We start from the raw sequence: 14,532 nt of genomic DNA, 5'->3' as shown, positions 1-14,532 counted from the left end.
ATAAACCCAAAAAAGTGGATGGAGGGAGTGCCGCTGTAATAGCTCAGTGGTTAGAGCTTCGAACGCGTAATTCGAAGGTCGTAGGTTCGATTCCTGCTTACAGTTGGTAATTTTTTCATCCACTTTTCTTTCTTCTTATTTACATTCCATTAATGTTAATAACTTCCCCTGTACATTCCTTGGCATTACTGTCTGTTATATCTCATTATTATTGTGTTAAAAACACGGAAAAACGAGCCCTTAGGTATACACTTCTTTCCCTTATTTCATTGAACGAGGGTCTCGTACTGGCAGACTTGGTGTGTTTAGGTTGTATAAGAGGGACAATTAATCAGCTGCCCGCTCATAATAAGTTCACGTGCTACGTGACGCCAAACATGCGCATAAGAGTGTTTTCACACTCGTTGTTTGGCTTATAGATGGCGCTGACTGTCGCTCCTACTTCTAAATTCACAGATAAACCCAAAAAAGTGGATGGAGGGAGTGCCGCTGTAATAGCTCAGTGGTTAGAGCATCGAACGCGTAATTCGAAGGTCGTAGGTTCGATTCCTGCTTACAGTTGGTAATTTTTTCATCCACTTTTCTTTCTTCTTATTTACATTCCATTAATGTTAATAACTTCCCCTGTACATTCCTTGGCATTACTGTCTGTTATATCTCATTATTATTGTGTTAAAAACACGGAAAAACGAGCCCTTAGGTATACACTTCTTTCCCTTATTTCATTGAACGAGGGTCTCGTACTGGCAGACTTGGTGTGTTTAGGTTGTATAAGAGGGACAATTAATCAGCTGCCCGCTCATAATAAGTTCACGTGCTACGTGACGCCAAACATGCGCATAAGAGTGTTTTCACACTCGTTGTTTGGCTTATAGATGGCGCTGACTGTCGCTCCTACTTCTAAATTCACAGATAAACCCAAAAAAGTGGATGGAGGGAGTGCCGCTGTAATAGCTCAGTGGTTAGAGCATCGAACGCGTAATTCGAAGGTCGTAGGTTCGATTCCTGCTTACAGTTGGTAATTTTTTCATCCACTTTTCTTTCTTCTTATTTACATTCCATTAATGTTAATAACTTCCCCTGTACATTCCTTGGCATTACTGTCTGTTATATCTCATTATTATTGTGTTAAAAACACGGAAAAACGAGCCCTTAGGTATACACTTCTTTCCCTTATTTCATTGAACGAGGGTCTCGTGCTGGCAGACTTGGTGTGTTTAGGTTGTATAAGAGGGACAATTAATCAGCTGCCCGCTCATAATAAGTTCACGTGCTACGTGACGCCAAACATGCGCATAAGAGTGTTTTCACACTCGTTGTTTGGCTTATAGATGGCGCTGACTGTCGCTCCTACTTCTAAATTCACAGATAAACCCAAAAAAGTGGATGGAGGGAGTGCCGCTGTAATAGCTCAGTGGTTAGAGTATCGAACGCGTAATTCGAAGGTCGTAGGTTCGATTTCTGCTTACAGTTGGTAATTTTTTCATCCACTTTTCTTTCTTCTTATTTACATTCCATTAATGTTAATAACTTCCCCTGTACATTCCTTGGCATTACTGTCTGTTATATCTCATTATTATTGTGTTAAAAACACGGAAAAACGAGCCCTTAGGTATACACTTCTTTCCCTTATTTCATTGAACGAGGGTCTCGTACTGGCAGACTTGGTGTGTTTAGGTTGTATAAGAGGGACAATTAATCAACTGCCCGCTCATAATAAGTTCACGTGCTACGTGACGCCAAACATGCGCATAAGAGTGTTTTCACACTCGTTGTTTGGCTTATAGATGGCGCTGACTGTCGCTCCTACTTCTAAATTCACAGATAAACCCAAAAAAGTGGATGGAGGGAGTGCCGCTGTAATAGCTCAGTGGTTAGAGCATCGAACGCGTAATTCGAAGGTCGTAGGTTCGATTCCTGCTTACAGTTGGTAATTTTTTCATCCACTTTTCTTTCTTCTTATTTACATTCCATTAATGTTAATAACTTCCCCTGTACATTCCTTGGCATTACTGTCTGTTATATCTCATTATTATTGTGTTAAAAACACGGAAAAACGAGCCCTTAGGTATACACTTCTTTCCCTTATTTCATTGAACGAGGGTCTCGTACTGGCAGACTTGGTGTGTTTAGGTTGTATAAGAGGGACAATTAATCAGCTGCCCGCTCATAATAAGTTCACGTGCTACGTGACGCCAAACATGCGCATAAGAGTGTTTTCACACTCGTTGTTTGGCTTATAGATGGCGCTGACTGTCGCTCCTACTTCTAAATTCACAGATAAACCCAAAAAAGTGGATGGAGCGAGTGCCGCTGTAATAGCTCAGTGGTTAGAGCATCGAACGCGTAATTCGAAGGTCGTAGGTTCGATTCCTGCTTACAGTTGGTAATTTTTTCATCCACTTTTCTTTCTTCTTATTTACATTCCATTAATGTTAATAACTTCCCCTGTACATTCCTTGGCATTACTGTCTGTTATATCTCATTATTATTGTGTTAAAAACACGGAAAAACGAGCCCTTAGGTATACACTTCTTTCCCTTATTTCATTGAACGAGGGTCTCGTACTGGCAGACTTGGTGTGTTTAGGTTGTATAAGAGGGACAATTAATCAGCTGCCCGCTCATAATAAGTTCACGTGCTACGTGACGCCAAACATGCGCATAAGAGTGTTTTCACACTCGTTGTTTGGCTTATAGATGGCGCTGACTGTCGCTCCTACTTCTAAATTCACAGATAAACCCAAAAAAGTGGATGGAGGGAGTGCCGCTGTAATAGCTCAGTGGTTAGAGCATCGAACGCGTAATTCGAAGGTCGTAGGTTCGATTCCTGCTTACAGTTGGTAATTTTTCATCCACTTTTCTTTCTTCTTATTTACATTCCATTAATGTTAATAACTTCCCCTGTACATTCCTTGGCATTACTGTCTGTTATATCTCATTATTATTGTGTTAAAAACACGGAAAAACGAGCCCTTAGGTATACACTTCTTTCCCTTATTTCATTGAACGAGGGTCTCGTACTGGCAGACTTGGTGTGTTTAGGTTGTATAAGAGGGACAATTAATCAGCTGCCCGCTCATAATAAGTTCACGTGCTACGTGACGCCAAACATGCGCATAAGAGTGTTTTCACACTCGTTGTTTGGCTTATAGATGGCGCTGACTGTCGCTCCTACTTCTAAATTCACAGATAAACCCAAAAAAGTGGATGGAGGGAGTGCCGCTGTAATAGCTCAGTGGTTAGAGCATCGAACGCGTAATTCGAAGGTCGTAGGTTCGATTCCTGCTTACAGTTGGTAATTTTTTCATCCACTTTTCTTTCTTCTTATTTACATTCCATTAATGTTAATAACTTCCCCTGTACATTCCTTGGCATTACTGTCTGTTATATCTCATTATTATTGTGTTAAAAACACGGAAAAACGAGCCCTTAGGTATACACTTCTTTCCCTTATTTCATTTAACGAGGGTCTCGTACTGGCAGACTTGGTGTGTTTAGGTTGTATAAGAGGGACAATTAATCAACTGCCCGCTCATAATAAGTTCACGTGCTACGTGACGCCAAACATGCGCATAAGAGTGTTTTCACACTCGTTGTTTGGCTTATAGATGGCGCTGACTGTCGCTCCTACTTCTAAATTCACAGATAAACCCAAAAAAGTGGATGGAGGGAGTGCCGCTGTAATAGCTCAGTGGTTAGAGCATCGAACGCGTAATTCGAAGGTCGTAGGTTCGATTCCTGCTTACAGTTGGTAATTTTTTCATCCACTTTTCTTTCTTCTTATTTACATTCCATTAATGTTAATAACTTCCCCTGTACATTCCTTGGCATTACTGTCTGTTATATCTCATTATTATTGTGTTAAAAACACGGAAAAACGAGCCCTTAGGTATACACTTCTTTCCCTTATTTCATTGAACGAGGGTCTCGTACTGGCAGACTTGGTGTGTTTAGGTTGTATAAGAGGGACAATTAATCAGCTGCCCGCTCATAATAAGTTCACGTGCTACGTGACGCCAAACATGCGCATAAGAGTGTTTTCACACTCGTTGTTTGGCTTATAGATGGCGCTGACTGTCGCTCCTACTTCTAAATTCACAGATAAACCCAAAAAAGTGGATGGAGGGAGTGTCGCTGCAATAGCTCAGTGGTTAGAGCATCGAACGCGTAATTCGAAGGTCGTAGGTTCGATTCCTGCTTACAGTTGGTAAATTTTTCATCCACTTTTCTTTCTTCTTATTTACATTCCATTAATGTTAATAACTTCCCCTGTACATTCCTTGGCATTACTGTCTGTTATATCTCATTATTATTGTGTTAAAAACACGGAAAAACGAGCCCTTAGGTATACACTTCTTTCCCTTATTTCATTGAACGAGGGTCTCGTACTGGCAGACTTGGTGTGTTTAGGTTGTATAGGAGGGACAATTAATCAGCTGCCCGCTCATAATAAGTTCACGTGCTACGTGACGCCAAACATGCGCATAAGAGTGTTTTCACACTCGTTGTTTGGCTTATAGATGGCGCTGACTGTCGCTCCTACTTCTAAATTCACAGATAAACCCAAAAAAGTGGATGGAGGGAGTGCCGCTGTAATAGCTCAGTGGTTAGAGCATCGAACGCGTAATTCGAAGGTCGTAGGTTCGATTCCTGCTTACAGTTGGTAATGTTTTCATCCACTTTTCTTTCTTCTTATTTACATTCCATTAATGTTAATAACTTCCCCTGTACATTCCTTGGCATTACTGTCTGTTATATCTCATTATTATTGTGTTAAAAACACGGAAAAACGAGCCCTTAGGTATACACTTCTTTCCCTTATTTCATTGAACGAGGGTCTCGTACTGGCAGACTTGGTGTGTTTAGGTTGTATAAGAGGGACAATTAATCAGCTGCCCGCTCATAATAAGTTCACGTGCTACGTGACGCCAAACATGCGCATAAGAGTGTTTTCACACTCGTTGTTTGGCTTATAGATGGCGCTGACTGTCGCTCCTACTTCTAAATTCACAGATAAACCCAAAAAAGTGGATGGAGGGAGTGCCGCTGTAATAGCTCAGTGGTTAGAGCATCGAACGCGTAATTCGAAGGTCGTAAGTTCGATTCCTGCTTACAGTTGGTAATTTTTTCATCCACTTTTCTTTCTTCTTATTTACATTCCATTAATGTTAATAACTTCCCCTGTACATTCCTTGGCATTACTGTCTGTTATATCTCATTATTATTGTGTTAAAAACACGGAAAAACGAGCCCTTAGGTATACACTTCTTTCCCTTATTTCATTGAACGAGGGTCTCGTACTGGCAGACTTGGTGTGTTTAGGTTGTATAAGAGGGACAATTAATCAGCTGCCCGCTCATAATAAGTTCACGTGCTACGTGACGCCAAACATGCGCATAAGAGTGTTTTCACACTCGTTGTTTGGCTTATAGATGGCGCTGACTGTCGCTCCTACTTCTAAATTCACAGATAAACCCAAAAAAGTGGATGGAGGGAGTGCCGCTGTAATAGCTCAGTGGTTAGAGCATCGAACGCGTAATTCGAAGGTCGTAGGTTCGATTCCTGCTTACAGTTGGTAATTTTTTCATCCACTTTTCTTTCTTCCTATTTACATTCCATTAATGTTAATAACTTCCCCTGTACATTCCTTGGCATTACTGTCTGTTATATCTCATTATTATTGTGTTAAAAACACGGAAAAACGAGCCCTTAGGTATACACTTCTTTCCCTTATTTCATTGAACGAGGGTCTCGTACTGGCAGACTTGGTGTGTTTAGGTTGTATAAGAGGGACAATTAATCAGCTGCCCGCTCATAATAAGTTCACGTGCTACGTGACGCCAAACATGCGCATAAGAGTGTTTTCACACTCGTTGTTTGGCTTATAGATGGCGCTGACTGTCGCTCCTACTTCTAAATTCACAGATAAACCCAAAAAAGTGGATGGAGGGAGTGCCGCTGTAATAGCTCAGTGGTTAGAGCATCGAACGCGTAATTCGAAGGTCGTAGGTTCGATTCCTGCTTACAGTTGGTAATTTTTTCATCCACTTTTCTTTCTTCTTATTTACATTCCATTAATGTTAATAACTTCCCCTGTACATTCCTTGGCATTACTGTCTGTTATATCTCATTATTATTGTGTTAAAAACACGGAAAAACGAGCCCTTAGGTATACACTTCTTTCCCTTATTTCATTGAACGAGGGTCTCGTACTGGCAGACTTGGTGTGTTTAGGTTGTATAAGAGGGACAATTAATCAGCTGCCCGCTCATAATAAGTTCACGTGCTACGTGACGCCAAACATTCGCATAAGAGTGTTTTCACACTCGTTGTTTGGCTTATAGATGGCGCTGACTGTCGCTCCTACTTCTAAATTCACAGATAAACCCAAAAAAGTGGATGGAGGGAGTGCCGCTGTAATAGCTCAGTGGTTAGAGCATCGAACGCGTAATTCGAAGGTCGTAGGTTCGATTCCTGCTTACAGTTGGTAATTTTTTCATCCACTTTTCTTTCTTCTTATTTACATTCCATTAATGTTAATAACTTCCCCTGTACATTCCTTGGCATTACTGTCTGTTATATCTCATTATTATTGTGTTAAAAACACGGAAAAACGAGCCCTTAGGTATACACTTCTTTCCCTTATTTCATTTAACGAGGGTCTCGTACTGGCAGACTTGGTGTGTTTAGGTTGTATAAGAGGGACAATTAATCAACTGCCCGCTCATAATAAGTTCACGTGCTACGTGACGCCAAACATGCGCATAAGAGTGTTTTCACACTCGTTGTTTGGCTTATAGATGGCGCTGACTGTCGCTCCTACTTCTAAATTCACAGATAAACCCAAAAAAGTGGATGGAGGGAGTGCCGCTGTAATAGCTCAGTGGTTAGAGCATCGAACGCGTAATTCGAAGGTCGTAGGTTCGATTCCTGCTTACAGTTGGTAATTTTTTCATCCACTTTTCTTTCTTCTTATTTACATTCCATTAATGTTAATAACTTCCCCTGTACATTCCTTGGCATTACTGTCTGTTATATCTCATTATTATTGTGTTAAAAACACGGAAAAACGAGCCCTTAGGTATACACTTCTTTCCCTTATTTCATTGAACGAGGGTCTCGTACTGGCAGACTTGGTGTGTTTAGGTTGTATAAGAGGGACAATTAATCAGCTGCCCGCTCATAATAAGTTCACGTGCTACGTGACGCCAAACATGCGCATAAGAGTGTTTTCACACTCGTTGTTTGGCTTATAGATGGCGCTGACTGTCGCTCCTACTTCTAAATTCACAGATAAACCCAAAAAAGTGGATGGAGGGAGTGCCGCTGCAATAGCTCAGTGGTTAGAGCATCGAACGCGTAATTCGAAGGTCGTAGGTTCGATTCCTGCTTACAGTTGGTAAATTTTTCATCCACTTTTCTTTCTTCTTATTTACATTCCATTAATGTTAATAACTTCCCCTGTACATTCCTTGGCATTACTGTCTGTTATATCTCATTATTATTGTGTTAAAAACACGGAAAAACGAGCCCTTAGGTATACACTTCTTTCCCTTATTTCATTGAACGAGGGTCTCGTACTGGCAGACTTGGTGTGTTTAGGTTGTATAGGAGGGACAATTAATCAGCTGCCCGCTCATAATAAGTTCACGTGCTACGTGACGCCAAACATGCGCATAAGAGTGTTTTCACACTCGTTGTTTGGCTTATAGATGGCGCTGACTGTCGCTCCTACTTCTAAATTCACAGATAAACCCAAAAAAGTGGATGGAGGGAGTGCCGCTGTAATAGCTCAGTGGTTAGAGCATCGAACGCGTAATTCGAAGGTCGTAGGTTCGATTCCTGCTTACAGTTGGTAATGTTTTCATCCACTTTTCTTTCTTCTTATTTACATTCCATTAATGTTAATAACTTCCCCTGTACATTCCTTGGCATTACTGTCTGTTATATCTCATTATTATTGTGTTAAAAACACGGAAAAACGAGCCCTTAGGTATACACTTCTTTCCCTTATTTCATTGAACGAGGGTCTCGTACTGGCAGACTTGGTGTGTTTAGGTTGTATAAGAGGGACAATTAATCAGCTGCCCGCTCATAATAAGTTCACGTGCTACGTGACGCCAAACATGCGCATAAGAGTGTTTTCACACTCGTTGTTTGGCTTATAGATGGCGCTGACTGTCGCTCCTACTTCTAAATTCACAGATAAACCCAAAAAAGTGGATGGAGGGAGTGCCGCTGTAATAGCTCAGTGGTTAGAGCATCGAACGCGTAATTCGAAGGTCGTAAGTTCGATTCCTGCTTACAGTTGGTAATTTTTTCATCCACTTTTCTTTCTTCTTATTTACATTCCATTAATGTTAATAACTTCCCCTGTACATTCCTTGGCATTACTGTCTGTTATATCTCATTATTATTGTGTTAAAAACACGGAAAAACGAGCCCTTAGGTATACACTTCTTTCCCTTATTTCATTGAACGAGGGTCTCGTACTGGCAGACTTGGTGTGTTTAGGTTGTATAAGAGGGACAATTAATCAGCTGCCCGCTCATAATAAGTTCACGTGCTACGTGACGCCAAACATGCGCATAAGAGTGTTTTCACACTCGTTGTTTGGCTTATAGATGGCGCTGACTGTCGCTCCTACTTCTAAATTCACAGATAAACCCAAAAAAGTGGATGGAGGGAGTGCCGCTGTAATAGCTCAGTGGTTAGAGCATCGAACGCGTAATTCGAAGGTCGTAGGTTCGATTCCTGCTTACAGTTGGTAATTTTTTCATCCACTTTTCTTTCTTCTTATTTACATTCCATTAATGTTAATAACTTCCCCTGTACATTCCTTGGCATTACTGTCTGTTATATCTCATTATTATTGTGTTAAAAACACGGAAAAACGAGCCCTTAGGTATACACTTCTTTCCCTTATTTCATTGAACGAGGGTCTCGTACTGGCAGACTTGGTGTGTTTAGGTTGTATAAGAGGGACAATTAATCAGCTGCCCGCTCATAATAAGTTCACGTGCTACGTGACGCCAAACATGCGCATAAGAGTGTTTTCACACTCGTTGTTTGGCTTATAGATGGCGCTGACTGTCGCTCCTACTTCTAAATTCACAGATAAACCCAAAAAAGTGGATGGAGGGAGTGCCGCTGTAATAGCTCAGTGGTTAGAGCATCGAACGCGTAATTCGAAGGTCGTAGGTTCGATTCCTGCTTACAGTTGGTAATTTTTTCATCCACTTTTCTTTCTTCTTATTTACATTCCATTAATGTTAATAACTTCCCCTGTACATTCCTTGGCATTACTGTCTGTTATATCTCATTATTATTGTGTTAAAAACACGGAAAAACGAGCCCTTAGGTATACACTTCTTTCCCTTATTTCATTGAACGAGGGTCTCGTACTGGCAGACTTGGTGTGTTTAGGTTGTATAACAGGGACAATTAATCAGCTGCCCGCTCATAATAAGTTCACGTGCTACGTGACGCCAAACATGCGCATAAGAGTGTTTTCACACTCGTTGTTTGGCTTATAGATGGCGCTGACTGTCGCTCCTACTTCTAAATTCACAGATAAACCCAAAAAAGTGGAGGGAGGGAGTGCCGCTGTAATAGCTCAGTGGTTAGAGCATCGAACGCGTAATTCGAAGGTCGTAGGTTCGATTCCTGCTTACAGTTGGTAATTTTTTCATCCACTTTTCTTTCTTCTTATTTACATTCCATTAATGTTAATAACTTCCCCTGTACATTCCTTGGCATTACTGTCTGTTATATCTCATTATTATTGTGTTAAAAACACGGAAAAACGAGCCCTTAGGTATACACTTCTTTCCCTTATTTCATTGAACGAGGGTCTCGTACTGGCAGACTTGGTGTGTTTAGGTTGTATAAGAAGGACAATTAATCAGCTGCCCGCTCATAATAAGTTCACGTGCTACGTGACGCCAAACATGCGCATAAGAGTGTTTTCACACTCGATGTTTGGCTTATAGATGGCGCTGACTGTCGCTCCTACTTCTAAATTCACAGATAAACCCAAAAAAGTGGATGGAGGGAGTGCCGCTGTAATAGCTCAGTGGTTAGAGCATCGAACGCGTAATTCGAAGGTCGTAGGTTCGATTCCTGCTTACAGTTGGTAATTTTTTCATCCACTTTTCTTTCTTCTTATTTACATTCCATTAATGTTAATAACTTCCCCTGTACATTCCTTGGCATTACTGTCTGTTATATCTCATTATTATTGTGTTAAAAACACGGAAAAACGAGCCCTTAGGTATACACTTCTTTCCCTTATTTCATTGAACGAGGGTCTCGTACTGGCAGACTTGGTGTGTTTAGGTTGTATAAGGGGGACAATTAATCAGCTGCCCGCTCATAATAAGTTCACGTGCTACGTGACGCCAAACATGCGCATAAGAGTGTTTTCACACTCGTTGTTTGGCTTATATATGGCGCTGACTGTCGCTCCTACTTCTAAATTCACAGATAAACCCAAAAAAGTGGATGGAGGGAGTGCCGCTGTAATAGCTCAGTGGTTAGAGCATCGAACGCGTAATTCGAAGGTCGTAGGTTCGATTCCTGCTTACAGTTGGTAATTTTTTCATCCACTTTTCTTTCTTCTTATTTACATTCCATTAATGTTAATAACTTCCCCTGTACATTCCTTGGCATTACTGTCTGTTATATCTCATTATTATTGTGTTAAAAACACGGAAAAACGAGCCCTTAGGTATACACTTCTTTCCCTTATTTCATTGAACGAGGGTCTCGTACTGGCAGACTTGGTGTGTTTAGGTTGTATAAGAGGGACAATTAATCAGCTGCCCGCTCATAATAAGTTCACGTGCTACGTGACGCCAAACATGCGCATAAGAGTGTTTTCACACTCGTTGTTTGGCTTATAGATGGCGCTGACTGTCGCTCCTACTTCTAAATTCACAGATAAACCCAAAAAAGTGGATGGAGGGAGTGCCGCTGTAATAGCTCAGTGGTTAGAGCATCGAACGCGTAATTCGAAGGTCGTAGGTTCGATTCCTGCTTACAGTTGGTAATTTTTTCATCCACTTTTCTTTCTTCTTATTTACATTCCATTAATGTTAATAACTTCCCCTGTACATTCCTTGGCATTACTGTCTGTTATATCTCATTATTATTGTGTTAAAAACACGGAAAAACGAGCCCTTAGGTATACACTTCTTTCCCTTATTTCATTGAACGAGGGTCTCGTACTGGCAGACTTGGTGTGTTTAGGTTGTATAAGAGGGACAATTAATCAGCTGCCCGCTCATAATAAGTTCACGTGCTACGTGACGCCAAACATGCGCATAAGAGTGTTTTCACACTCGTTGTTTGGCTTATAGATGGCGCTGACTGTCGCTCCTACTTCTAAATTCACAGATAAACCCAAAAAAGTGGATGGAGGGAGTGCCGCTGTAATAGCTCAGTGGTTAGAGCATCGAACGCGTAATTCGAAGGTCGTAGGTTCGATTCCTGCTTACAGTTGGTAATTTTTTCATCCACTTTTCTTTCTTCTTATTTACATTCCATTAATGTTAATAACTTCCCCTGTACATTCCTTGGCATTACTGTCTGTTATATCTCATTATTATTGTGTTAAAAACACGGAAAACGAGCCCTTATGTATACACTTCTTTCCCTTATTTCATTGAACGAGGGTCTCGTACTGGCAGACTTGGTGTGTTTAGGTTGTATAAGAGGGACAATTAATCAGCTGCCCGCTCATAATAAGTTCACGTGCTACGTGACGCCAAACATGCGCATAAGAGTGTTTTCACACTCGTTGTTTGGCTTATAGATGGCGCTGACTGTCGCTCCTACTTCTAAATTCACAGATAAACCCAAAAAAGTGGATGGAGGGAGTGCCGCTGTAATAGCTCAGTGGTTAGAGCATCGAACGCGTAATTCGAAGGTCGTAGGTTCGATTCCTGCTTACAGTTGGTAATTTTTTCATCCACTTTTCTTTCTTCTTATTTACATTCCATTAATGTTAATAACTTCCCCTGTACATTCCTTGGCATTACTGTCTGTTATATCTCATTATTATTGTGTTAAAAACACGGAAAAACGAGCCCTTAGGTATACACTTCTTTCCCTTATTTCATTGAACGAGGGTCTCGTACTGGCAGACTTGGTGTGTTTAGGTTGTATAAGAGGGACAATTAATCAGCTGCCCGCTCATAATAAGTTCACGTGCTACGTGACGCCAAACATGCGCATAAGAGTGTTTTCACACTCGTTGTTTGGCTTATAGATGGCGCTGACTGTCGCTCCTACTTCTAAATTCACAGATAAACCCAAAAAAGTGGATGGAGGGAGTGCCGCTGTAATAGCTCAGTGGTTAGAGCATCGAACGCGTAATTCGAAGGTCGTAGGTTCGATTCCTGCTTACAGTTGGTAATTTTTTCATCCACTTTTCTTTCTTCTTATTTACATTCCATTAATGTAATAACTTCCCCTGTACATTCCTTGGCATTACTGTTTGTTATATCTCATTATTATTGTGTTAAAAACACGGAAAAACGAGCCCTTAGGTATACACTTCTTTCCCTTATTTCATTGAACGAGGGTCTCGTACTGGCAGACTTGGTGTGTTTAGGTTGTATAAGAGGGACAATTAATCAGCTGCCCGCTCATAATAAGTTCACGTGCTACGTGACGCCAAACATGCGCATAAGAGTGTTTTCACACTCGTTGTTTGGCTTATAGATGGCGCTGACTGTCGCTCCTACTTCTAAATTCACAGATAAACCCAAAAAAGTGGATGGAGGGAGTGCCGCTGTAATAGCTCAGTGGTTAGAGCATCGAACGCGTAATTCGAAGGTCGTAGGTTCGATTCCTGCTTACAGTTGGTAATTTTTTCATCCACTTTTCTTTCTTCTTATTTACATTCCATTAATGTTAATAACTTCCCCTGTACATTCCTTGGCATTACTGTCTGTTATATCTCATTATTATTGTGTTAAAAACACGGAAAAACGAGCCCTTAGGTATACACTTCTTTCCCTTATTTCATTGAACGAGGGTCTCGTACTGGCAGACTTGGTGTGTTTAGGTTGTATAAGAGGGACAATTAATCAGCTGCCCGCTCATAATAAGTTCACGTGCTACGTGACGCCAAACATGCGCATAAGAGTGTTTTCACACTCGTTGTTTGGCTTATAGATGGCGCTGACTGTCGCTCCTACTTCTAAATTCACAGATAAACCCAAAAAAGTGGATGGAGGGAGTGCCGCTGTAATAGCTCAGTGGTTAGAGCATCGAACGCGTAATTCGAAGGTCGTAGGTTCGATTCCTGCTTACAGTTGGTAATTTTTTCATCCACTTTTCTTTCTTCTTATTTACATTCCATTAATGTTAATAACTTCCCCTGTACATTCCTTGGCATTACTGTCTGTTATATCTCATATATATATATATATATATATATATATATAATGTCAAGGCTTATATTTGGGACGGCCATTATAATACATAAATACAGACCAGTATAATATAGTAAAGGCAGAACGCAAACAGCGTAAGCGTAACTGCTTTTTCTTATGTAATCTGCAGGCATTCTGAGGAATTCGGAACTAGCAGTTTCCGAGCAAAACAAAAAAAAACTCTTTGAAAGATATTAAAGCCATTTGAAGGATTGGTGTAGGGCTATACTGAATACATCGTCCTGCCCATAAAATGTGTTTTATGAGAGGTGTGATTACACCAAAATTTCTACTTCATTATTGCACGAAGCTTTATGTAACACGGTGTCCCCGCATGTTTTTTTACCATGCAGTGGTTCCACTTCGCATGATTACCCAAACGAAGCGCATGACATCAAGAATCCGAACTGCATTCGAGGAGGCCTTGCAGTCATCAAGTTGGCTGACTCCAGAAATTCGAGCACTTGCAATCAACAAGTTGATCGACATAACTGTTCACATTGGGAGTCCTGGACAGCGATTAGATCCTGACTACGTCGAAGAATTGTACAGTCAGTATCCGCAAACATAACCGCCTAGAAATTAATATGCATTCGTGGGAGCATGATGTCAACATAGTGCACCAAGAGCTCGCATGTAGCTTGGTCATTATAGCATAAAACTTTTAAATGCATGCTGCGTTGGACAAAACGCCGGTGAAATCACTTGTAATGGTGGTAACAGTAACAGAGGTGAAGATATTTCACCATTTCATTCGTTATTCAGAAGAAAGAGAGAGTGGTTGTGCTGGTCGTTGCGTCTCAACTCAACAAAATGTATTAGATCTCGTATCCCCGGTATAACATGTGTTGCAGTAAAAAAAACATGCTAGAGTACTTGGAATCCTTCATAATGTGAACACTACAAAAATGCACATTCATATTAGAAATTGATATTTATTTAAATGTGTAGATGGGGAATCGACTGGGAAGGCCTAGGCAGTAAACCACGGATTGCTCAGCAGGCCGTTTATGTTCATGTTTTTGCACTTGCGAATGTATGCCATCTATTTGTTTGAATAATGGATTATACAATCAAGAGACACAGTT

At 40.8% G+C, this 14,532-nt stretch overlaps 24 non-coding genes across 24 annotated transcripts; all 24 read left to right on the top strand.

The window, feature by feature from the left end:
* The first annotated feature begins 488 nt into the window (after positions 1-488).
* TRNAT-CGU (transfer RNA threonine (anticodon CGU)) lies at positions 489-561 on the top strand. Its single transcript has one exon. It is a non-coding gene; the product is annotated as a tRNA-Thr (tRNA).
* A 383-nt stretch (positions 562-944) lies between these two features.
* On the top strand, positions 945-1,017 carry TRNAT-CGU (transfer RNA threonine (anticodon CGU)). The gene has a single exon. It is a non-coding gene; the product is annotated as a tRNA-Thr (tRNA).
* An 839-nt stretch (positions 1,018-1,856) lies between these two features.
* TRNAT-CGU (transfer RNA threonine (anticodon CGU)) lies at positions 1,857-1,929 on the top strand. Its single transcript has one exon. It is a non-coding gene; the product is annotated as a tRNA-Thr (tRNA).
* A 383-nt stretch (positions 1,930-2,312) lies between these two features.
* TRNAT-CGU (transfer RNA threonine (anticodon CGU)) lies at positions 2,313-2,385 on the top strand. The gene has a single exon. It is a non-coding gene; the product is annotated as a tRNA-Thr (tRNA).
* Positions 2,386-2,768: 383 nt separating this feature from the next.
* On the top strand, positions 2,769-2,841 carry TRNAT-CGU (transfer RNA threonine (anticodon CGU)). The gene has a single exon. It is a non-coding gene; the product is annotated as a tRNA-Thr (tRNA).
* Positions 2,842-3,223: 382 nt separating this feature from the next.
* On the top strand, positions 3,224-3,296 carry TRNAT-CGU (transfer RNA threonine (anticodon CGU)). Its single transcript has one exon. It is a non-coding gene; the product is annotated as a tRNA-Thr (tRNA).
* Positions 3,297-3,679: 383 nt separating this feature from the next.
* Positions 3,680-3,752, top strand: TRNAT-CGU (transfer RNA threonine (anticodon CGU)). The gene has a single exon. It is a non-coding gene; the product is annotated as a tRNA-Thr (tRNA).
* An 839-nt stretch (positions 3,753-4,591) lies between these two features.
* Positions 4,592-4,664, top strand: TRNAT-CGU (transfer RNA threonine (anticodon CGU)). The gene has a single exon. It is a non-coding gene; the product is annotated as a tRNA-Thr (tRNA).
* Positions 4,665-5,503: 839 nt separating this feature from the next.
* On the top strand, positions 5,504-5,576 carry TRNAT-CGU (transfer RNA threonine (anticodon CGU)). The gene has a single exon. It is a non-coding gene; the product is annotated as a tRNA-Thr (tRNA).
* Positions 5,577-5,959: 383 nt separating this feature from the next.
* TRNAT-CGU (transfer RNA threonine (anticodon CGU)) lies at positions 5,960-6,032 on the top strand. The gene has a single exon. It is a non-coding gene; the product is annotated as a tRNA-Thr (tRNA).
* A 383-nt stretch (positions 6,033-6,415) lies between these two features.
* Positions 6,416-6,488, top strand: TRNAT-CGU (transfer RNA threonine (anticodon CGU)). The gene has a single exon. It is a non-coding gene; the product is annotated as a tRNA-Thr (tRNA).
* A 383-nt stretch (positions 6,489-6,871) lies between these two features.
* TRNAT-CGU (transfer RNA threonine (anticodon CGU)) lies at positions 6,872-6,944 on the top strand. The gene has a single exon. It is a non-coding gene; the product is annotated as a tRNA-Thr (tRNA).
* Positions 6,945-7,783: 839 nt separating this feature from the next.
* Positions 7,784-7,856, top strand: TRNAT-CGU (transfer RNA threonine (anticodon CGU)). Its single transcript has one exon. It is a non-coding gene; the product is annotated as a tRNA-Thr (tRNA).
* Positions 7,857-8,695: 839 nt separating this feature from the next.
* On the top strand, positions 8,696-8,768 carry TRNAT-CGU (transfer RNA threonine (anticodon CGU)). Its single transcript has one exon. It is a non-coding gene; the product is annotated as a tRNA-Thr (tRNA).
* A 383-nt stretch (positions 8,769-9,151) lies between these two features.
* TRNAT-CGU (transfer RNA threonine (anticodon CGU)) lies at positions 9,152-9,224 on the top strand. Its single transcript has one exon. It is a non-coding gene; the product is annotated as a tRNA-Thr (tRNA).
* A 383-nt stretch (positions 9,225-9,607) lies between these two features.
* On the top strand, positions 9,608-9,680 carry TRNAT-CGU (transfer RNA threonine (anticodon CGU)). Its single transcript has one exon. It is a non-coding gene; the product is annotated as a tRNA-Thr (tRNA).
* A 383-nt stretch (positions 9,681-10,063) lies between these two features.
* TRNAT-CGU (transfer RNA threonine (anticodon CGU)) lies at positions 10,064-10,136 on the top strand. The gene has a single exon. It is a non-coding gene; the product is annotated as a tRNA-Thr (tRNA).
* Positions 10,137-10,519: 383 nt separating this feature from the next.
* TRNAT-CGU (transfer RNA threonine (anticodon CGU)) lies at positions 10,520-10,592 on the top strand. Its single transcript has one exon. It is a non-coding gene; the product is annotated as a tRNA-Thr (tRNA).
* Positions 10,593-10,975: 383 nt separating this feature from the next.
* On the top strand, positions 10,976-11,048 carry TRNAT-CGU (transfer RNA threonine (anticodon CGU)). The gene has a single exon. It is a non-coding gene; the product is annotated as a tRNA-Thr (tRNA).
* A 383-nt stretch (positions 11,049-11,431) lies between these two features.
* Positions 11,432-11,504, top strand: TRNAT-CGU (transfer RNA threonine (anticodon CGU)). Its single transcript has one exon. It is a non-coding gene; the product is annotated as a tRNA-Thr (tRNA).
* A 382-nt stretch (positions 11,505-11,886) lies between these two features.
* On the top strand, positions 11,887-11,959 carry TRNAT-CGU (transfer RNA threonine (anticodon CGU)). Its single transcript has one exon. It is a non-coding gene; the product is annotated as a tRNA-Thr (tRNA).
* Positions 11,960-12,342: 383 nt separating this feature from the next.
* Positions 12,343-12,415, top strand: TRNAT-CGU (transfer RNA threonine (anticodon CGU)). The gene has a single exon. It is a non-coding gene; the product is annotated as a tRNA-Thr (tRNA).
* Positions 12,416-12,797: 382 nt separating this feature from the next.
* TRNAT-CGU (transfer RNA threonine (anticodon CGU)) lies at positions 12,798-12,870 on the top strand. Its single transcript has one exon. It is a non-coding gene; the product is annotated as a tRNA-Thr (tRNA).
* Positions 12,871-13,253: 383 nt separating this feature from the next.
* TRNAT-CGU (transfer RNA threonine (anticodon CGU)) lies at positions 13,254-13,326 on the top strand. Its single transcript has one exon. It is a non-coding gene; the product is annotated as a tRNA-Thr (tRNA).
* Positions 13,327-14,532: the final 1,206 nt, after the last annotated feature.

The sequence above is a fragment of the Rhipicephalus microplus genome, chromosome 3 (genome assembly GCF_043290135.1).
Source record: "Rhipicephalus microplus isolate Deutch F79 chromosome 3, USDA_Rmic, whole genome shotgun sequence".
NCBI classification, from domain to species: domain Eukaryota; kingdom Metazoa; phylum Arthropoda; class Arachnida; order Ixodida; family Ixodidae; genus Rhipicephalus; species Rhipicephalus microplus.
Note: the sequence above shows the minus strand (reverse complement) of the source record. Positions and strands in the feature narration are given on the sequence as shown.